Here is a 23857-nt window from a genome sequence, read left to right on the forward strand (position 1 = left end):
TACACGGACAGGATTGAAAGAAAACAATGTTCATCACACAGCTTTGAACTTCAGCCCCACGTTTCCCTAGTAAATCACCAGCAGTTCCCTATGAACTAATACTTTACCTTGAGAATAGGAAAATTTTATCACCTTTATGCATGTGTGCAATATTGCAAATTTGTACAGATAAGCATTTAAAATATCCTTCAATTTTCATAATCCTGCTTTGTCATTATTTTACTTCTTTAATATATGAATAGCCTTGAAAACAACAGCAAAGTAATCCAGGCCTCTTTCAACCTCTGAGTGACCTTGATCTGACATTATGGTTGTTCTAGAAAAACCAGGTTGTATATTAACTGTAAGTGTAATGCAAAAAAGAAAAGTTAGGGACAGGTTTCTGTGCAATTACTTCAAGGGACATTTTCAGGGGCAGGGAGTCAACTCTCATGTACCTGTTGTAGAGACTCCACTATTTGTGATTCCTTAAGTATATGCATCTTAAGAACCTAAGAGCTGTTATCCCATGGATTACATACATGGTATTGGCACAGGTAAGCAATCAATCACCAGCAGATTTTATTATGATGCTAATGGTCCTCCAGCTCCTGGGCCTCTCTTTTCTTGTGTAGGCAGGCAAGGGCCCTGCTGCCAAGAGGCCATCACTCTCTGCCCCAAGCTGGCCAGCCACGCCACGACTGACTGAGACTACATGTATTAAAGGAGGGACTTGAACATGTCAATTAAGCTGTCCCTCGCTAAATTTCTCCCATTCTACAGTGAGATTTGTGAAGTGTTTTGACACCCTGGCTAAGCTACTAGTCTTAGTAGAGAGAGACAATAAGAACAAATAAATGGCTATTAAACTGCTGTGAATAAAGATTAAAGTTAGAGTCACAGCATTTTGGGGTGGGAAGGCCCTGAGAAAATATTACTCTAGCCCACGTGTTACAGATTGGGAACTGCAGCCCTGAGAGGCTGTGACTACCAGTATTATTTTTTTTAATTTATTAAAAAAATATATTTATTTATGTATTTATTTATTTATTTATTTGGCTACGTCAGGTCTTAGTTGTGGCACGTGGGATCTTCGTTGCGGCATAAGGGGTCTTTTGTTGTGGTGCGCGGGCTCTCTAGTTGTGGCTTGCAGGCTCCAGAGCACATGGGCTCAGTAGTTGTGGCACGTGGGCTCAGTAGTTGTGGCACGTGGGCTCTCTAGTTGTGGCACGCGGGCTTCAGAGCACATGGGCTCAGTAGTTGTGGCGTGCAGGCTTAGTTGTCCTGAGGCACGTGGGATCTTAGTTTGTTCCTCCTGTAGATCCCTAATCAGGGATCGAACCAGCGTCCCCTGAATTGGAAAGCGGATTCTTAACTACTGGACCACCAGGGAAGTCCCCTGCCAGTATTATTTTTGCTACACCATGCTGCTGTCCTTGTAGAGATCTAGAGCAGGGGTCAGGCCACCTGTTTTTGCTAAGTAGAGTTTTACTGGAATACAGTTATGCCCATTCATTTATGAGTTGTCTATGGCTGCTTTAGAGCTACACAGCAGTGTTGAGTAGTTGCAACAGATGTCGTATGACCCACAAAGCCTAAAATATTTACTCTCTGGCCCTCTACAGAAAAAGTGCTGACTCTGGCTCTACAGAATGAACAAAGTAGATGAGGAGGAACCAAGCCATGCCAGAACCATGTGAGTGAACTTGGCAGTGGGTCTTTGGAGGCCTGCCAATGGGCACCTGAGTGAGCTTGGAAGCAGGTTCTCTAGCTCATATGCAGCCTGGAGATGAACACGGCCCTGGCCAACAGCTTGACTATAACCCCACGAGAGACCTTGAACCAGAGGTGCCCTGTTAAACTGTGCCTGGGTTCCTGTGAGATAACAAATGTTTGCTGTTTTAAGCTGCTAATGCAGGGGGTGGGGAGGGGGTACTTTGTTACACAGCAACAGATAACTAATACAATTGTGTCTCATTAGCTGGGCTCACCTTTTCAAGGCGAGTGAAATTCTACTTCCTGGGTCAAAGTGCCATTACGATCTGCTCTGTGGAGCCTTTTGGACCCCTGGTCCCCATCTCCAAATGGAACCATCTATGCCAACTGCTTACTTAGAGTCTATCCCTTGGCCTTGTGGTCAGTTATGTAGATGTCTGTCTCTCTGGCTGGTGCTGTGTTTCATTCAATTTTGTAACCACAGAATCTGATTTAGTACCTATTATTCATAATGGAATTATAATATTTACTGAGTACTTACTACGCATCAAGCACTTTATGTACATTATCTCATTTAACCCTCACAACCACCTTAGGAGGTAGATACTATTTTTAAGCCCATTTATTAGGGGAGAAAGCAAAGGTTAAAGAGGTTCAGCAATCTACCTTTTATCCTCTAGTGAGCTAGTGGGAGCACCAATATTTGAGCTCTGACTGACCCTGAAGCTGCCACATTCTGTTGACTGGGACCCAAAGTCCCAGGATATGTGGCTCCAGTCTTGGCACTGTCACATTTAACTGCGGACCCAGAAAAGTCACTCACGCAGAGGACACCAGTGTCCTCCTTCATAAAGTGGCGATGATGATGTCCCTTTCCTATCTCTCAGAGTTACTGTGAGAAAAAGCACATGTGCTGAAATACTGATTTTTAGTTCACAGCAAATGTGGAATCAAAATGAAGTGATTTTCTGATCTTTGACCAGGCACCCATGGCAGACCTAAAAGAAGATCAGGAAAACAAGCAGAGTTGGACAGAGGTGGGAGGGCACTTCAGGGAAGACCCAGAGGGAGGGGAAAAGGGACACTGGAATCTGCTTCTGACACCCCTTCCCACTTCCTGTTCCTCCCTCTCCTGCTCTTGGTATCACTGTGGCCCCCGTGCCCCATCTGCAAAACTCCCCCAAACAGTGGTGGGATGGGTAATGAGGAGAAATCCTCAGTTCTTTCACACTTTGGGAGTTTTTACTGGGACTGCCCTTAGCTCTCTCCTCCCTGGAAAGCCCTCTTCATGTTATCTGGCTGACTCTGACTTCTCACTACATCTCGGCCTCTTCCAGAAATAAAAGTGTCCTGGATCCCCCAGGCTGGACTAGTGGTCCTGGTTCTGAACTCCCACAGTACCTGCCATACCTCGCATACAAGGGAGTCTGAATTTTTCACAGTTGCATCCTTAGTGTGTAGCAGAGTGCTTGACAAACATTCGACTGATTTTAGATGAATAAAGGAAAGAATTTTCACCCACTTCTAAGGCTGTTCTGTGCTAGAATGTAAATCGCATAAGGAAACTGCCTGGTGCTCAGTCCAGCACCAGGCATGTAGTGGAAGCTCAATAAGTATTTGTTCACCAGCTGGCCCTAAACGTTTGGCCTCATATTACTAGATCCAGGGCAGTATGGTTTGATTAAAAGGAGATGAATTCAAGGAATGGCTTCGAGGTTCAGAAGACACCCCAACTGTGGCCACACTAGAATGGATTCCCAGGAGCTTCCTGGACATGGGTTCTTGTGACTTAAGTTCCTAGACTTCATGATGCTATAACATCAGTGTGTGCACTCATCCTCCAGGAAAAGCATTATCTATCTATTCTGCTCAGACTGCAGCCAAATGACCTTGGATTTCAATTGTATGTTTCTTGGACCAGTGATCTTCAAAAGTTAAAAAAAAAAAAAAAAAAAAGACAGGTACTTCTGTACGGACTACCTATTTCATCTTGCTTCCTTAAATGCCACTGATACACACACACACAAATACCAAAACCCAACATTGCTTCTCTTCCAACGAACAACAAAATCCCAAGAGATCAAAAACTTCCTCAAGGTTTCCTTTCAGTTATCAGTTCTGATAAGTTAGGTAAAATGGACATCCCAAGAAAATAAAGAACCTGACATATTCTTAACATCAAAACCAGAAAAAAATGCTGCCTAATAATCACCCAGAAAACGTGCACTGTCAGTATTTCCCACCATTACTTGGCAATCCACCTACTTTTCTAAGGGAACCAAGAACTCTGCAATCATCTGTCTCCATCAAGATGCCTGTACAAACCTGAGTCAGATATATCTTGCCCAGTTATTATTTTTATCTCTCCCACTTAAGCATTCCTAATCGTATGTAAGCAATTTTCCAGAAAATATTGGAAGTGTCCCTAGCTATTGTTTTTTTCCTTCATTTTTTTTCATTAATAAATATTAGATGTCCATAAGATTAAGGTAGGAAGGATGGCAGTTTTCAAAATTTTGCATATTAAAGTTTGCTCAAAGAAAATGAAAAATTTGGTCAAAGGAAATTTGCTTATTTGTAAGCTAAAATCAACAGCCAGCCCCACTTCCCACAGTGTGGAGTGCAACATGGAAAACCCAGTTTGTGGAAACAGTCCAAAACCAATTAAAGTAGATTTAAGTAACTGAGCATATAAAAATATGCATAACAATCCACAGATTTCTAGAGTATTTCTAGAGAGTGGTACAGGGTAGAAGGAAAACAAAACCAGAAATTGATAAGCTCTTAACCTACTTTTAATTCACTCAACTAAGTAAATATGAGACTGGCTTAAATTCCCAAATTTTCAATCCTTAATGTTTTCTTAGCCTGATATAGTAATACATAAAGTGTATTAACTTACTGTCTTTGGGGGAAAAAATACTGCTGCTTAAACCAGAGATAGCTGGAAAAGGACCCTACAATCTTCATTAGAAAAAAAAAGGTACATGTATGCATGGCAACAAAATCCATGAGGAGACATTTATTTGTAACCTGCTTTGGGGTAGTCTGAAGATTTCTTGACAGCATTCCCTCTCGCTGGTGGACTAATGTAGAAAATTTAACACCAGAAGAAGTTGGCATGCTTTTTAGCGTCTCTTTTTTAACAATGGGATAAAAAATTGTATTCCTATTTCAACTATGTTCAAAATTGTGCCAGTGCTTTAGGGGAATGCAAGAATTTTGCTCTGCGGTTCTAGCAGGTACAAAATTTGTAGATCAATTATACCCCACAGGCAGTGGTGCACTGGCAATGTTCAACAACTGGTTCTACAGAAAAAAAAATGTTTATTATAAATAAAGCATGTGTAGCACACAGTTTATAAGTAATAACAAAAACCCCAATAGTTTCTTTTTATAACGAATTCCATAGGGACAACTTATTTTCACAGAATGCTTTAACTGAGTTTTGCCAGACTCTTTTGCCAGTAAGCATAGATTTGATTTGAATGTTAGTTGATATTTTCATTTGAGTTAATAAGTTAGACAAAAGTGAAAATAGGAACACATTTCTTGGAATTTCGCTTGGTTGTTAATGACTAGTTCTTTGCTGAATCAGACAATAGCTTTTAAATACTGGAAGAAAACTTCCTCCAGGAATTTTTTGGGTTATCCTCATGTAAAAGCTACAGACTCAGCAAACCTTTACGTTTAACTTGCATTAACATTTTCTTCATCATAGTCTTAAGTGTCGTCAAGCAACCAAATATTAAATCAAGCCAGACTTTATAGCATTCGCCACTTTCCATGGTGTAAATGCTTCTGTCATGGCTGATTTCAAGCTAGCAACGTTAGGTCCCTGAACACAAAGCTGGAGAGATGTATGGTTTTGCACCATTACGGAGTGTTTCTACCACACAGATACGATAGATGTAAATACCCTCAAGAACACAGAAAACAGTAAAATAATTAGGAAGTGATGAGTTTTGAGTATGTATTAACTTTGTTTTTACTTTAATAGAATTTAACTTTTCGTATCACCTCACAACATTTCTGAAATTCCAAAATTCCTCAGCCAGTCCTGGTGGCTCCAGTTCAAGGTTTCAGGGTTCTGGCCTGAAGGGCAGACGCACTTCTCAGACAATTTTCCCTCAGGCACACACCACTAACCTCCAATTAGCAGTGACCCCAGGCCCAACTTCCCCTGCTGGGAGTTAATCAATCTCCAGGGGTGGGATGTTGGGCATTAGGTTCTCAGTAGGGTATTAACACTTAGGGAGGGAGGAAATGACTTCAGCAGAGTCACATGACTCAGAGACATTACTCAGTTTCCTCACCTGTAGAATGGGGATGACGCTGTTTCTAGCGCGATTATAAGGATTAGAGATAAGGCATACAAAGGTCCTAAAATAATGCCTTGAATATAACTGTTTATTGTTAAGATGGTGGCAGGATCACTGTAAAAGACTCTTTTTCTGGACACACATGGATCCGTCATGAAGCTGCTTCCTCTCTAATAGAGAAGCACTTTTCAAATGTGAGTGAAAGACGAGCAAGCCAGGTCACAATCAGATTTCTTGAGTATATGAAAGATAATTACCTGGCTCCCCAAATCACTATTTCATCTCTGCTCAGGAAATACAAAAAACAACAACAACAACAACAAAAAAACACACACACAAAAGTGAAGGGAAACTTATAATTGGAGAGTTTTAGCACAGACCCAAAGGGTAACTTGTAACAGTAAATATTTTATGTTGATGTTATTTTATGTTATGTTTATGTTATTTTCCTATCCCAGAGGAAACACACAAATGTTTGTAGAATTGAAATGAATAATCTCTTTCTCTCTATTCTCCTGTTTTAGTTTCTTTGGACTGAACAAATTTCGGAATTGTAAATGTGGTGCCTATAATTACTCCAACTTAAATCTGGATGCCTTGAATCATCAGAGAGGCTGAAGTCCTTTGGCCTTTCCCTTCCTTTCCTTCCTTTTCTAGTACCCAGGGTCCTGCCTCACCCTCTTCTGGAACCCACTGTGCTCATTCACTCTTCTTGGGCTCTCCATGGGGGATTACTGCTTTGGCCTCTCTCAATAACACCTCAGTCATTTGCCTTAGATACACTTCAGAAGAGGGTATCTATTTAACCTTCATTTCATTAAAAATACTCCTCTCTTCACTAAGCAGTAAAAGATGAGAAGTTATCACAGAATGGTTTTAGGTGTGGTAGCCAGCTTCCCAGCTGGGACCCCATGATGCTCACCTCCTGGTATCACATCCTATTGCAGTCCTCTTCCCACACTGAATCAAGGCTGCGTGTTCAATGAAACATGGCAGAAGTGATGATGTGTGACTGTCAACGTTAGGTTAGAGAAGGCATAATTGCTTCTGTAACAGTCTCTCAGGTGGTTCACTCTGAGGGAAGCCAGCTGCCCTGCTGTGAGGACACTGGCGCAGTGGAGATGCCCCGTGGGGAGGAACCCACCTGACCCACCTTGGAAGTACATCCTCCAGTGCCAGTCAAGCCTCAGTGACTGAAGCCACAGGCAGACACCTGACTGTACCCTTAGGAAAGACCCCAAGCCAGAAAGGCACACCTCTCAAATTCACGGCCCTCTCTTTTGCCCTCACCGCAGGATAAATTTCCAGGCTTCTGCTGAGGTGGAGGGGATGCTGCCACCCAGGTGCTTGCAGTGGCAAAAGGAGGTAGGGTGCCAGCTGCTTGTTAAACCAAGTTCAGCCGCTCCTGCCATTCTGGCCTCAGCCTCCTCTCAGCCTGAGGCGCCTGCCGCTGCTGGTCCTGGAGCCTTTGCAGGACCCTGCCCTGAAAACTGGTGGGGCCCATCTGTCCCGCTTCCAGCTTCTGGGTCAGCTTTCTCAGGGCCACTGAGTTCGTGGCCACTCATCCACCTGTCTTCTAGCAGCACTAGGTGCCTCGGGTCTCTGAAACAGGGGATGTCCAGGCAATATTCAGGGTGGGGACCATATAAAGATAGGAGGATGCAGTAAATAGGCACGAAGCATCCCAGGATTCCTCCAGTCTACTTCTCACCCTCAATCTCCTAAACAAACACTGGCAGCCAGGCCCTTACCCACTGGGCAAGAGTTTGCAGGTATTTTCTTACGGGATCTGGCCAACACGTGAGGAAAGTCCTAAAGCCACTGACATTAGAAGTTCCCTAACAGCTGGCTCAGCCAGCTCATTACAACAAAAGTCATCATCAATAAGTGCAACCTTCCCCCCACCCTCACATTCTTGTTCGGAACTTCAGTTTTTAGTTCCTTACTCTTATATCTGAGAACACTAATGATTATCAAATAGCTGAAGAAAACCAAAAAAACAATGCGGAGAGATCAGGAACTGTGGAGTAAAAAGAAAACTTCAAAATTTATTATTAAAAGACTCATAGAGATAAGAGAAATACGTTGTCTCATGAAGCAAGAAAATGATACTGTTAAAAAAAGAGCATTCAGAGAACAAAAAAAGACCTCTTAGGAATTAAAAACATGACAGCATAAATAAAAACTTCAATTGAAGGAATCTAAGTTAAAATTAAGAAATTGGAGTGAAAAGACAAAGAAATAGGTAACAGGAGAGGAAGAATAAGAAAAGCAGATAAATAATCCAGGAATTCCAGGAGATCTAGAAAGTAAAACAAAACACCCACAGAAGAAGAAACATCAACAAAATAATTCGAGAAAATTCCCCAAAACTGGAGGGTAGATTTTCTAGATTTTAAAGGCTCACTGAGTGTCCAGTGCAGTGGATTAAAAAAAAAAACAACTGGCACTGAGGAATATCATTGTGAAATTTCTCAATATATTCAACCAACTTTCAGAGAAGAAAATACAGTTTTACATATGTATAAAGGACTGGGAATTGGAACGGTGGTTGGTATTAGAATACTTTTCAACAGCCATACTGTGAATAAGGAAACAATGGAGCAATATCTTCAAAATTCTGAAGAAAAAAAATTTGCTTGAAAATAATTTCCAACAGAGAATTCTCTATGCAATCATGCTATCAGTCAAGTGAGGTATTGATAGAATACAGACATTTTAGACAGGCAAGTTCTTACATAACTTTAAACCTCCATATGCTTTTTCTTAGGGAGCTACTGTAGGATGTGGTCCATGAAAATGAAGGAATAAAACAAGGAAGAAAAAAAAAAAGATGTGAGGTCTAGGAGATAGCTCTGACACAGGAGAGAAGTAAAGGGACTCTGTGGATGGTAATGCAGAAGACCTCAGATAACCAGGCAGAGGGGGCAACCCGTCCAGATGAGCAGGTCAGCAGTTTCTGAGAGAGACTTCTTCAGACCCATGAAACTGACATAATTGACATAACACCTGATATGAAACTGATAGAATCATGAAACACCTTCAGAGAATATCTAGACAACTGGCAAATATTTCAGTACTGAATGAATGTTAAGTACATAAAACACACACACACACACACACACACACACACACACACACACACACCCCAAAAAGACAAAAATAAATAAGTAAAAAGAAAATTATTAACTCCAGGGATAAGTTGTGCTGATAAGAAAAAAATCGTTTAGTATATGCCCCATTTCTGAATAGCACATATAGTCATAATAATGTAAATTTTGAATACTTTTCTAATCAAAACTGAGATATAACTATACTGTGAGGATGGCAATTGCACATGGTATAGACCAGGAGAATAAAGAGCTAAGTCCTCATGTTCGAAGGTGAAAGTTAATGTGCGGTGCCTCAAACTGAAAAAGCAGGAGGTGGCAATACTTACTTGCCATTTAGGCATATGGAGGCAGAGTTGAAAGTGGTCTTTCCGGGGAGGGAAATGAGGAGCAGGGGTCTGGGACCTGTTCTTTCTCGTATGAAACCTCGTAGAACGAGCAGGTTTTAAAAATTGTACCCTGCTCTATATAACTTTGATGAAAAATTTAAAAAATAATTTAAAATGTAATAGTATATAGAGAGCTAACATGTGACTGCTTTTTCAAAATAACATCTATGCGATTTTGGTAAATAATATTTTGGGTGTTTACTTTCCTTTTTAATAAGTTGAGAGGCTTGGACTACATAACTGCTACAGTCCCTTGACCTCTACACGTGTATGTTTTTTGTTATCTCTTTGTATGTGTCTGGACTTGTGAACACAAACATACAGAGATCTGATAATCAATAGTGGAACTCCCTTGATTATTTGATCATTAAAAATTAGTATGTATTATCCACATAACTGCAAAGACACAATCCGATACTACCAAGTGAAGGAGAACAAGGCGGCTCAAGCATCTACCGATTTGTAGAAAAACACCTGAGGCTGCATTTCTGTCTTCCTCTGTCCATGTGAGAGGAGACACAGGAAGAGACTAAAGTTCCCTGCTGGTTAGACTCTGGCCTGTGACGCACACACTGTGATGAGGACCTCAAAGTTAATATTTGTCCATCTCAGGGAGTTAAACTTGGCTTGAGAACTTGGGGGGTGGGGAGAAAAAGGAAAGTGCTACATACTCTGGTGGAGATTTGTGCTCAAGTCAATGTTAATCTTGGTAGCGTAGCCAAGTCACTCGCATCCTCTCTAGCATGTGCCAAGGAAGAACATGGCGAGTCCTTCAACAAAACCAACACTAAAATGGGGAGGGCCGGGTATGGAACTTTGAATTAAAAAGAAATACGAGGATTGTGAAGGTGATTTCTTCCTAGCTTGGTGACTGGTAAATCACTTAATCTCTCTATGCCCTGAATTCTTCGTCCATAAATATATATTCCATGTAGCTGTTAGAAGTATACATGTTAACACCCGTAGAACACTGAAAACAGTGCCTTGATATATCTTCTCTAAAAATAGATGCAAAGAACGTAACTGATTTATAGGGGTCTTGGATTCATGGTTGGCGTGCACTTGCATGGGCTCTCTCTCTCTCTCTTTAACCTGGTCTTTATTTATGTAACCTGGTCTTCAGGATAATGGAAGCTCTAAGAGGAGAGACTTTCCCATGACAGATTTGGTCAAGTCAATCTCAAAAAGTCAAGGAACGTACTGCTCACTGACCATAGTAAGCTTGTTTGGCAAAATCTCAGGTTACATTCATTTGCACTACCATTTAGTATCTGACACTGAAGCTTTCCTTTGGTTGCCAGATGTATTTGGCACTCTGGAGGGGATGGACAAACTCTGTACTAGTGCCAAGTCAAGGAGTCCAAGGACTGGTTTAAGGACAGGCCCTCATCCTTTTTTGTTATCCCAGGTCCTCAACAATATCTGGCATACAGAGAAGGAGCTCGTTTGTTGAATTTAAAATGAAAAAAAAATACACTGATATGCTTCTCATAGTCAAAAGTTATATAACCATACCTTATAGTCACCCACAATTCTCTCATCTAAGAATGCAATCTTATTTTTCACAGTCATTTTTCTGTTTATACTAAAACTTTTATAGGTTAAACTACTATATTAAACGGAATGTTAGTGTATCATATTACAGTATGTGTAATTTACATTTAAAGAAATTAATAAAGAAGACTGTCATCCTACGGAAGTAGTACTGTTTAGTTGTGAGCTATTTTTACCTAAAAAACCCCCAAAGAATATGAATTCCTTATCAGATTTATGGTTTGCAAATATTGTCTCCCATTTCATAGGTTGCCTTTCTCTCTGTCATTTCTTTTGCTATGCAGCTTTTACTTATTATTTTTTAAAAATTTAAAAATATTAATTAATTTTATTTTTGGCTGTGTTGCGTCTTAGTTACGGCACGCAGGATCTTCACTGCAGCACGCGGGATCTTTCGTTGTGGCGCGTGGGTTTCTCTCTAGTTGTGGCGTGCAGGCTCAGTAGCTGTGGCTTAGTTGACCTGCAGCATGTGGGATCTTAGTTCCCCGACCAGGGATCGAATCCGTGTCCCCTACATTGGAAGGCGGATTGTTAACCACTGGACCACCAGGGAAGTCCCCCATGCAGGTTTTTAGCTTGAGGTAGTCCCATTTGTCTATTTTTGCTTTTGTTTCTTGTGCTTTTGGTGTAAGATCCCAGAAATCATCATCAAGATCAATGTCATGAAGGTTTTCTGTTATGTTTTCTTTTTGGAGTTCTATAGTTTCAGGTCTTAGGTTTACATCTTTAGTCCATTATGAGTTGATTTTTGTGTATGGTTTAAGATAAGGGTCCAATTTCGTTCTTTTGCATGTGGATATCCAGTTTTCCCAACTGTCTTTTCCTCATTGTGTACTCTTGGCACCCTTGTCAAAGATCAGTTGAACTTATGCTGTAGACTATAGGTCTGTATGCCCTAATGAATGGGATTAGTGCCTTTATAAAAGAGACCACAGAAAACTCTCTTGCCCCTTATGCCACATGAGGTTATGGCAAGAAGACAGCTCTCTATGAACCAGGAAGTGAGATCTCACCAAATACTGAATCCCAACACCTTGATCTTGTATTTCCCAGCCTCCAGAACTGTGAGAAATAAATTACTGTTGTTTATAAGCCACCCATTCTATGGTATTCTGTTATAGAAGCCTGGATGGACTAAGACGCCATATATTTATAAACTTATTTCTGGACTTTTTATTCTGCTCCATTGGTCTATATGTCTGTTTTTATGCCAGTACCATACTGTTTTAGTTACTGTAGCTTTGTAATACATTTTGAAATCAGAAAGTGTGATACCTCAAGCTTTTTCTGTCTCAAGTTTGCTTTGGCTATTCTGGGTCTTTCGTGGTTCTCAATGAATTTTAGGATTATTTTTTCTTTTTCTGTAAAAAAAATGCCATTGAGATTTTGACAGACATTGCATTGAATCTGTAGATCATATTGGGTAGTATGGACACTTTAACAATATTAAGTCTTCCAATCCATGAACATGAGCTGTCTTTCTGTTTATTTCTGTCTTCTTTATTTCTTTCAACAATGTTTTGTAGTTTTCAGTGTACAGGTCTTTCACCTTCTTGGTTAAACTTATTCCTATAAAAATAAAGTATTTTATTTTTTTGCTGCTACTTTAACTGGGATTGTTTTCTTAATTTCCTTTTTGGATAGTCTGTTGTTAGCACATAGAAATGCAACTGATTTTTTTAAGTTGATTCTATATCCTGTGACTTCATTGAATTCCATATTAGTTATAATTTGTGTGTGTGAATGTGTAATCTTTAGGCTTTTCTACATGTAAGATCCTGTGGATTTTTATAATCATTTCATAAATGGTGGTAGGACAGCAGGTTATTAGGGAAAAGTTAGATCCTGAATTAAATGAGAATAAAAATATTTGGAGGGAAATACAAGTGAATATTTATCTAATTTAAGAATAAGGAAGGGCTTTTCAGTTACTAAAGGTCTGGAAGAAACACAAGTAAAAGATTAACAGATTACATAAAAAGTAAATATTTTTCACCTTAAGAGGTGAAAAACTGCAAAGATCAAATGGAACAACATTTATGACACAGATGATAAAGGGTTACTATCTTTAAAAGGGTTCATAATTCAAAAGGATATTTATTAAAGACATCAATAAAAAAATAACAAAGGACATGGCCAACCAATTAAGAAATGAATAAATACTAAAGCCAATGAACATGAAAAATTATTCAACTACAGAAATAAATAAATGCAAATAACTGTATAACACTTCTGTCAAGTAAGTTGAACTTTTTGTTTAATGATAACAGCCAGTGTTAAAAAGTCTTTAAAATATCAGTAATTTTTGCTCCAAAAATTCTAGTCCTTGGAGCCTAAACAAAGAATGTAATCAGAGAATCAGAGAGGTATGAGTAAAGATCTTTTTATTTATTTATTTATTTTTGGCTGTGTTGGGTCTTCATTGCTGTGCATGGGCTCTCTCTAGTTGCGGTGAGCGGGGGCCACTTCTTGTTGCGGTGTGTGGGTTTCTCACTGCGGGGGCTTCTCCTGTTGCGGAGCATGGGCTCTAGGCATGTGGGCTTCAGTAGTTGTGGCGCACAGGCCTAGCTACTCCGTGGCATGTGGGATCTTTCCGGACCAGGGCTCGAACCCGTGTCTCCTGCATTGGCAGGCAGACTCTCAACCACTGCACCACCAGGGAAGTCCGATGAGTAAAGATCTTCTAAAAAGGGTGCTCCACTTAGAATTATCCTTAAACAAATTATGATATATTCATAAGTTGGAAAAAGAAAGTAACACTAAGTTTAAAAAAAGTAGGGTATGAGACTAAGTGAAAAAAAAACAGGGTATGTATATGAAGTGTAATGTAAGATTTATTATCAACGAATCACCACATATATAGTCAAAGGGAATATACTTAAATGAAAAAAGTCATCTTGGGGTAGGCAGTAGGTTTAGCTTATGATTTGTCTAAATTGGATCAGATTTTTTTTTAAACCATGAAATATATTTATTGGCAGTATTTGCATAATAGATTTTATTTTAGACTACAATGATAAGCTACATAAAGAGAGCAGGTATCATATGATGCTGGATGGGAATATTCTTCTAAAGCACATTTTGGAAATAATTAATAAGCATGATGTTAAAAATTATGTCTATCCTGCAGATTCAGGGAATACTGTGGAATACTGGGAGAGTTGTGTTAAATTCTTCCTCCACATTTGCCTTTTTCAATTTCTTTTTTATCTATACTTTTTGCTTGTATTTGAAGAAGCTGAGTTATTTGGCATACAAAATCATAATTTTATTTTTTGTTGGAAACTATACCCTAGATCAAAAATTGAAAGATCATATTTATTATTTTATGTTTCTCTTTGAATGTATTTTTTCCTGATATTAGTATGCAGCCCCTGATTTCTCTCTGTTGCATTTGTTTGCCTTATCTTGGCCTCTCCTTTTATTGTTTATTTTGTTTGTCACATTATTCTGGGTGAAGAGCAATTGACTTTACTTCTTTTCTGACCCAACCTAAGAGTCTGTGCCTTTTAATAGAGAAGCTTAAACTACTTACATTTATGGTATGCACTGACTCTCTCCTCTCGTCTTATTTTGCCATTTTCTTAATGTCTCCTGGTTGTTTCCTTTATTTTCAGACTTCTGCTTTTACTTTTTGCTTTGTTTTAAAATTTCTCCAGCATGTTGCAAGGTATATGTTGTGTTTTAAAAATTCTCCTCATGAGAGAAAATATTCTCTTTTTATCCTCCTTTTTAAAAGGCATTATTTACCTGAAGTGGTACCCAGATGAAGTTTTAATGCAAGCTTTCTAGTTCAACACTGATTGTGTCACTTCTGAGGATAAAGGCAGCACTTATACTAATTATGCAAGAACAACAGGTTTCAACTAGAAGCGTTTTGGGCAAATAGGATGGATGGCCATCTTATCTCTGGGTGATAGGAATAAGGAGGTGCAGGTTTGGGGGTGGGTAGAAGATTTTGCTTTGGTGTATTCTGTACCTAAGGTGGTTGATGAACATTCAAAGGGAGGTATTCTGTTGGCAGTAGTATATATTGGCCAGAAACTCAGAAGAAAGCTTTGGGCTCAATATAAAGATTTCAGAGTCATTACCAATATAGCTAATAAATAGGGCCATGAGACTGAATAACAAAATAGAGGCAATAAGTATGTAGTGTTAAAGAAAAGACTGAATCCTGATGAACACTGCTTAATGTAAAAAAAAAGAAGAAAAAAAAAACTACAAAGGAGATTAATAAATTGCAGCCAGTGGATAGGAAAAAAAATAAAGAGGGTTGACTCCATTCCTTGCCATGTCTTCTTATGAGACTTTCAAGATCAGGTAATTTCTGGCCAAGAAACAAAAGCAGAACTGTCCCATTCTGCAATGGTTCCAGATGAAAACTGGTAGTAAAACCAGATACGATTCCAAAAGGAGACACTGGAGAAAGACCAAGCTGGGTCTATATGGAATTGCACATGACATGGCACCATTTATGCTGTATCAAAGTCATTAGCATCTTTCTAAATCAAGCTGAAAAAAAAATCACCATTATCTGGACAGTTGGACAAGTCTTACTGGGAAAATGATATTTCTATGCTCCTGTACTAGTTGGTTGGTTCAGTAATAAATATATGAAAACTTTTATTTGAAAAACAAACAAATACATAAATAGAAGTGAGTGTGGTAATAAAGCAGGTAAAGAGTTTCAGGGAGCAAGGATTGACCAGTAGTGTTAAATGACACTCAAGGGTCCAGTAAGCAAAGGACTGTAAATGCCTCTCAGGTTTAGCACCAAGAAGTTACCAAGAAAGGTAACTGGTGACCTTGGCAAAGGCAGTTTTGGTACAGTGGTGAATCTGGAAGCTAGATTGCTATGGGTTAACCAGTAGTAGGAGGTGAGGAAGTGGAAACATTAGGCATAAAAACCCTTAGAAGGAAATGGGCTGTGAATGGAAGGTGAGAGAGAGTGAGAAAGAAGAAAGTAGGATTAATGGAAAGTTTGCTTAAGTTGGGAGTTTTCAAGTTATTTGGATATGATAGTAGAAGACAGTTGGAAGAAAGGGAGGAATTGAAGACAGAGGTAAGAGACAGGATCATGGTTTGAGCAAGGTCTGTTAGCAGGCAGGAGGGAACAAGGAAGGATTAATCGGCCTCAGATAGGAGATGGTGGGGAATAAGGTGGACCTGTGCTCACTGTCTTCGTTTGATGTGTCTTCCTGTTCCGCAGAAGCTAGAAATGAGAAAAGCGTTCCCATACCGACTTAGATTCAGACAATCCTATGCAAGATGAGAAAGCCAGAAGAGAGGGAGGGACAGGTTGTACTTTGGCTACTCCTGCTCTTTCTACTGGCAAGCGCCACAGGGACATGCTGGGTTTTCCGTTACCACGTTAGCAGTGTTCCAGCATCCTGGTGCTTTGTGGATGTCAAGAGGCAGAATGGGGGGCGTTTGTTTTTCTGTCTGTGCAGATCCATGAGGCATGGTGTGACTCGAGGGCCATCACTTGTAGCAGCTCACCAGCTAATCCCAGCTAAGGCGGTGTTCCACCCATCATTTCCAACTCCCCCTCTGTTTGGTTGCGTAGGAGGAGGCAGCTCCCTGGAAGGGTTAGTTCTGTGGTGGCTTTTTGTTGTTGTTTTTGTTTTTAGTGTTATTGAGCCTGCTACTCAAGCCTTTCCAGGGATACTGTAAGCATTCAATTCCCTGTATTAAATTTCCTTTTGCTTGACATAGCTAACGTAACTTCTGCTTCCTGCAAGTGAACTCTGATTGAGAGGGACGTCTACTCTTGTATCAGGAGGCAAGGAAGGATGGGTATACATGTAGATAAATTTGTGTGTGTGCGTGTGTGTGCGCGTGCATGTGTGTGCGTGTGTGTGCGTGTGTGTGATGGCAATCTCCTCAAATGCAGGAGTTTTTTAAGCTGCGGTGTGCAGAGCCTCAAGGAGCTCCTAAATAGGGTTCACGGCATCTGTGAACTTAAATGAGTAAAAGTCACTTCTCCTTCTTACCTAACCTCTAACTTAAATTTACTATTTTCTTCAATTCTGAATGTAGGCATCAAACCACAGCATCATTGGCAGTTCCTGTGACTTTGCCTCTAATAGAAAGCAGATATTTTCATATTATATTAGAGCTGTTGTAGATCTCAAAACATTGTTTATGCTCATAACTATGGTATGTATTAGACTCTTGTTAGATCTTGTTCTGTAATACATTTATAAAGAAACACACACTGATGTTTTTCCAAAGATGACATAACAGGCACATGAAAAGATGCTCAAGATCACTAATTATTAGAGACATACAAGTCAAAACAACTATGAGATATCACCTCACACCTGTCAGAATGGCTATCATCAAAAACTCTACAAATAACAACTGTTGGAGAAGATGTGGAGAAAAGGGAACCCTCGTACACTGTTGGTGGGAATTTAACTTGGTACAGCCACTATGGAGAACAGTATAGAGGTTCCTCAAAAAACTAAAAACAGAACTACCATATGCTCCAGCAATTCCACTCCTGGGTATGTATCCAAAAAAACCCAAAAACAAAAAACAGAAAGCAAAAAGAAAACACTAATTCGAAAATATACATGGCACCCCAATATTCATAGCAGCATTATTTACAATAGTCAAGACATGGAAGCAACCCAAGTGTCCATCAACAGATGAACAGAAAAAGAAGATGTACACACACACACACACACACACACACACACACACACACACATATACACACAATGGAATATTACCCAGCCATAAAAAAGAATGAAATTCTGCCATTTGTCGCAATCTGGATGGACCTAGCAAATATTACACCTAGAAGAATATGTCAGAGTTAGCAAATTCTGTATGATACCACTTACATGTGGAATCTAAAACATAACATAAATGACTATATATGCAAAACAGAAACAGACTCACAGATATAGAAAATAAACTAGTAGTTACCAAAGGGGAGAGGGAAGGGGGGAGGGGCAAAATAGGGGTATGGGATTAAGAGATACAAATTACTGTGTATAAAATAGATAAGCAACAAGGATATATTGTATAGCACAGGGAATTATAGCCATTATCTTATAATAACTTTTAATGGAGTATAATCTGGAAAAATACTAAATTATTATGCTGTACACCTGAAACAAATATTGTAAATCAACTACACTTCGATTTAAAAAGTGGAATATAAAAAAGAAGCACATTACATCACAATTTTTAAAAATTGTTAACTCTATTTCCTTCGTAGTCCTATGTATTTTATTTTATGCATTTAAAAATATCATCCTGAAAAGGGGTCCATAGGCTTCAACAGACTGGTAAAGCAGTCCATAGCATAAAACATGTTAAGAAGCCTGTTCTAATGTCTTCTATTTTGCCTGTAAAGTGGGGTTTCTAAACTTTGGCACTAGCGATATTTTAGGATGGATCATTCTTTCTTCCGGGGGACTGTTTTTGCACTGCAGGATGCTCGGGAGCCTTGACTATGCTAGTAGCACCCTTCCTGCCCACGTGACAATCAAAGAAATTGTTACCTGCGGGACAAAAGTGACCCTGGTTGAGAACCACTAAGGTAGTGCTAAGCGTGAGGAAGGTGACTAGGTCTGAGATCTGACTGGAGGAGAGAGGGCTCAAAATGGATGCAACAGAGGACGGCAGAGAGAAATGTCCAAAGAAAACATGCAATTGAGTGATGTTGAGGGACCAGCTGAAATCATCTACAGTCATCCCTCAGTATCCCTGGGGGATACAGGATCCCCACGGATACTACTGATAAAATCCGAGGACATTCTAGTCCCTTATATAAAATGGCAGAGTATTTGTATATAACCTACACATACCCTCCCATATACTTTAAATTATCTCTAGATTATTTATAATAACTAATACAACATAAATGCTATGTAAATAATTGTAAATACAAGGTAAATGCTATGTAAATAGTTGCTGGTGTGTGGCAAATTCAAGTTTTACTTTTTGGAACTTTCTGGAACTTGTTTTTTTCAAATATTTTTGATCTGCAGCTGGTTGAATCCACAGATGCAGAACCTGCAAATATAGAGGGCTGAATGTATAGAGTTTCCCAAGGATAACAGGTTTTTCAAGTTGTTATTGTTTTTTTTCTTTTAGTTAATTTATTTATTTTTGGCTGCGCTGGGTCTTCGTTGCTGCACGTGGACTTTCTCTACTTGCAGCGAGTGGGGGCTACTCCTTGTTGCGGTGTGCGGGCTTCTCACTGCAGTGGCTTCTCTTGTTGCGGAGCACGGGCTTTAGGCTCGCGGGCTTCAGTAGTTGTGGCGCGTGGGCTCAGTAGTTGTGGCACACGGGCTTTGTTGCTCTGCGGCACGTGGGATCTTCCTGGACCAGGGCTCGAACCCGTGTCCCTTGCATTGGCAGGCAGATTCTTAACCACTGCGCCACCAGGGAAGCCCCTCAAGTTGTTTTCTTCTACTCACCATACATGATGAATATTCAAATGATGGACAGTCTACCATCAACAGCATTTGTGATATAGGTGCTGACTTACAAATGAGATGGGCTGGAGTTACCTACAACGTCCGAAGTACTGTTTCTTCCCCTGATCCAAATGCTAACATGTCTTAACATGCTGGTTGAAAAAAACACTTTATTCAAGCAGAAGGAAAACGAGAACATTTAGAACTTAAAATAACTGTTATTGCCCCTTGTTCTGCTATTGTCCAGAATAGCAGCGACAGGAAGCAGGGTGGGTATATTCTGGACTTGAATGGACTTGGAGGTTGCTGCTCCCAGAAAATCTGAGCACAGGTGGCATGGCTGTGAAGGATATGGAGCAACCCTATGATCCAGCAATTTGCCTCCTGGGGGATTTACCCAGGAGAAATGAAAATATATATCCACATAAAAACTTGTCCAAGAGTGTTGACAGCAGCTTTATTCACAGTAGTCCCAAACTGGAAATAACACAAATGTCCATCAACAGTATAATGCCCTGTGGTGTGGTCATACAATGAAATACTACTGAGCAAGAAAAAAGAATGAACTGCTGACATATGCCACAACACATACGGAACTCAAGGACATGCTGAGGAAAAGCAGCCTTACACAAAAGAGAACATACATTCTTACAGACTGTATGAGTCATTTATATAAGTTTTAAATAGGCTAAATGAAGCCATGGTGATTAAAAAAATCAGAATAGTGACTGGCTCCATTGGAGTGGAAACAAGAATCGATTGGGAACGGGCGTGGAAATTTTCCTGGGTGATGATCTTCTCTATATTTCTTGATGAGGAGTTGTGTTATACAGTTGTATGCAGTTGCCAAAACTCACCAAATTGTACACTTGGATTTATGCATTTCACTGAATGTAAATTACACCAGAGGAAGGGGAGAAGGAAGGGCAGGGGGAGAGGTGAAGGAGAAGAAGAGGAAGAGAACGGCAAATAAAAACTGAACTCACAGTCAACCAAACACATGCTGAAATGTTTGAAATGAAATGACGTCTGTAACATACTCTGAGATGTAGTCAAAAAAAAAAAAAGAGGGATTGGTGGATAGCCAGGTGGTTAGATATGTGATAGAGAAAAGACACCTAACATTAATTGTAGATTCTAGATGGTGAGATGTGCAATTCTTTAAGCTTTTCTGTAGCTTGAAAATTTTCATACTAAAGAACATGAGTGTATGGCCATGTATCTCTTTTTGCCTTTTTGAAGTATTTCATTAACCTTTGGGCCAAAAAAGCTACTTGAGAACCATCAAAGCATTTCATATGGTTCTTGCTCTATTTTAATAAATGGAACCTAAAATGTCACACTTATTCTCCATTCCGTGAATAACAATCACTCACACTCTGTGCCACCACCACCTCTGGATCGCTGGAGCTGTCCAGGCACCACCGGGCTAATTACCTTACACACGTCAGCCTCCCATAGAGAACTCAATGGTTTTCTTTATTGTCTAACAGAAAGTTCTAGAACACATCTTCAGAACTTCCAGACAGCCGGGAACTAGAACAGGTGTCCAAGAGGAAGACTATGTCTGTGATGGTGGGTATTTTTAGCAGAATGTATTACTCAAATGTGTTATGAAGGTGTGGGACTGTGTGTGTGTGTGTGTGTGTACTGAGCCGGAAGTGAGAGAAGCAAAATATATTTTAGAAAGAAGGTACACATTATAAGTCATAAAAAGGAATAGTAACTTTATTCCAAATTCTGTAGAGAGAGAAAACTTTTTCCTTTTCTCTTGTTTCTTAAGCTCGTATCCAAAGCCATATGATACTGTCACCTGGCAAAGGGGTGTGACAAAGGCTGCCCGGATCTGGCACCTCCAGCTCTTTTCTAGCTTCCCTTTCTCAATAAACCTTTGACAAAGGTCAGTTGTTTGAAAGGCTGGGTTTTTCCTTGTTTGGTCAAAGCGTTTCTTGCTCAGCAGAAAGATTAAATGTCTCTGAGTGTCAATAAATAAGTGGTTTCAGTGAAGCTTTTTGGAATCTATTTCCCTGAAGGCTGCTTGGTGGCGTGCCTGGGATTGCTTTGGTTTTGTGTGAAACTAGTAGGTAAACAATGTAATTACCAGGCTGCCTAGTCCCTGCGGCTCCTGACACCTGCAGAGCCACGCATTGAAGAAGAGGGCAGGGATAAAGTATCTTCACCTAAAACCAGGAGTCAGGCTTTGAACTTCAACTCAAACTGACAAAATGCCAAGGCGCTAAAGTGGCAGAAGTTGGATTTGAACTAAAGAGATCTCAGGAGCCCTGGTGCAGCTGTGCCGGCACTAGGAAGGTAGTGAATTAGGTAAATATCTACTAGGAGAAAAAAAGACAATAAGCCAGACTTAAACAAAGACATCAGTTTCTGATTAACTTTACTCTGGATGGAGGCCATAATTCAAACCTGATTCATGAAACAGTGTCTAACAGTTCTGGCTGTGTACAGGGGGAATGTATCAGAACTGGATTAGCTACAGTAACCCCACACCGAATCAGGGAAAGTTCAGGGAAATCTGTTTGGTTCATTTTATTTGCATGGGCACCTCTCTGCTGTCATTAGGGAGAGAAGGGTGGTTTTCTGTAAAGCCAGATCAAACCATCTCTTCCTGAGAAGCAGCTGACTGACGTGCAAACCAAGCATCTTCTGCCTGTCCCATTGGAATAATATAGTAGACGTGTTTCATACAACGACACACTTAGTGGTACCCAGGTTCCAAAAAGTAGCAGACAGACTTTGAAACTTAATAGGATTCAGGAGGAAAAAAAAAATCCTGGCTCCTTCCTTAACATAAATTGTATATAATCAGCAAATCAGCAGGCAGTTTTCATTGGTTTGTGACTCATTTGGGACTTAATTCCAATAAAGATGATGTGGTGACATTTAAAGGCTTGGCCAAAATTAGAAACATAGGAAAACTGAAGGTGACTTTGGTGGAAAATATAGAATATAAAATAGCGTGCAAAATAGTAAGACATTCACTCTTTAGGTGGGTTTTATGAATTGCTGACTCAATACATCCAACTGTTTTGGCCATCTGACTACTCTGCCAGTCTGATGGTGTGGGATGAGTGACAGCCTTACTTTCACAGGCACAGAGTGGTTTTTGTTTTTTAAGATAGAATCATCTATCAACATAGTCTTCTCGGCCATTCTCCCAGGACAAGAAACAGAAGAAAGTTGAATGACTTGCTTTCTGAGCAGAGAGTGAAGTAAGAATCTGAAGTTTAGTCCCCATGCATCTCACACACTGCACCCCACACACTTCACATTTAAGAGACCTGGTTACATGGATACCGGGCTACAGACTGGCTGGTACAGTGGAATGGAGCAGACCAATGTTCACCTGGCTTAGGTGCTCTGCTGTTTCAAGGCGAAATGCTGGTCTCATGGGGTTAGAAGAAAAATCCAGAAGCATTCCTCTCCTCCACTAACATCTCCATCTTTGATAACTTGGGCATGGGGATGATTAGAGGGAAACTGTTTGTTGCATTTTTCTTATCCTTTATTGGTACTTTATAGGATTACTAATAAGAAATCTGAGCAAGTAACAAAAATCTTGCCCCAGCACGTATTAGGACTTCTCTATGGAGAGTGCTGATGACGGATGGCCCTTCATGACACAGGACCACCAGACCTTGGATGCGGTGTAGGCCGTGGATGCTCAGTGGTGGCACCAGCGCTAGCAGAAGAGTTTATGCTTCTGGGGTTGTTCCGGGCTGAAGTGTATCCCTATCCCATAGCGCCTCAGAATGGGACTGTATTTAGAGAGAGGACCTTTAAAGAGGTAATTAAGGTAAAATGAGGTCATTAGGGTGAGGCCTAACCCAATCCGACCAGTGTCTTTATTAGAAGGGGAGATGAGGACACACAGACAACACAGACTGTGGGAGGACCATGTTGAAGAGGCAGCAAGGAGAGAGGTCTCAGGAGAAACCAAACCTGCTGACACCTTGACCTTGGACTTCCAGCTTCCAGAACTGTGAGAAGTTAAATGTCTGTTGCTTAAGCCACCCAGTCTGTGCTATTTTGTTATGGCAGCCCTAGTGGTCTAATACACGGGTTTACAAAGAAAACGTGAAGAATATTTGGAATTGTTCGAAGTACAAGAGCCTATCTAGGCTAACTCAGAGTTGTCCGAAGTGTGTTCCTAGGAAGTTAGTAACTGTTACTGGGGAAAAGAAAGGGGGATTCTGGGCTCAAGTGAATTTGGGAAATGCTGGATTAGACAGTCAGCCAGGTTTCTCTGCTGCAGAACTTCTCGGAGCCTTTAATGTGCTGAGGTGCATATTATGAGTTTGATTCACATGATCTGTGTGCCATCCTTGACACCT

General features: G+C 40.2%; 1 protein-coding gene and 1 pseudogene across 6 annotated transcripts in view; one reads left to right on the forward strand and one right to left on the reverse strand.

Annotated features, from left to right (window-relative positions):
* PGCKA1 (PDCD10 and GCKIII kinases associated 1) overlaps positions 1 to 23857 on the reverse strand; it is an 83293-nt gene that overhangs the window by 29141 nt on the left and 30295 nt on the right. The window lies entirely within an intron of this gene.
* Positions 6 to 16899, forward strand: LOC309662133 (large ribosomal subunit protein eL39 pseudogene; annotated as a pseudogene). Its single transcript has one exon. The product of its transcript is annotated as a large ribosomal subunit protein eL39 pseudogene (transcript).

This window comes from Balaenoptera physalus, assembly GCF_965194825.1.
Source record: "Balaenoptera physalus genome assembly, chromosome: 5".
Lineage (NCBI taxonomy): Eukaryota > Metazoa > Chordata > Mammalia > Artiodactyla > Balaenopteridae > Balaenoptera > Balaenoptera physalus.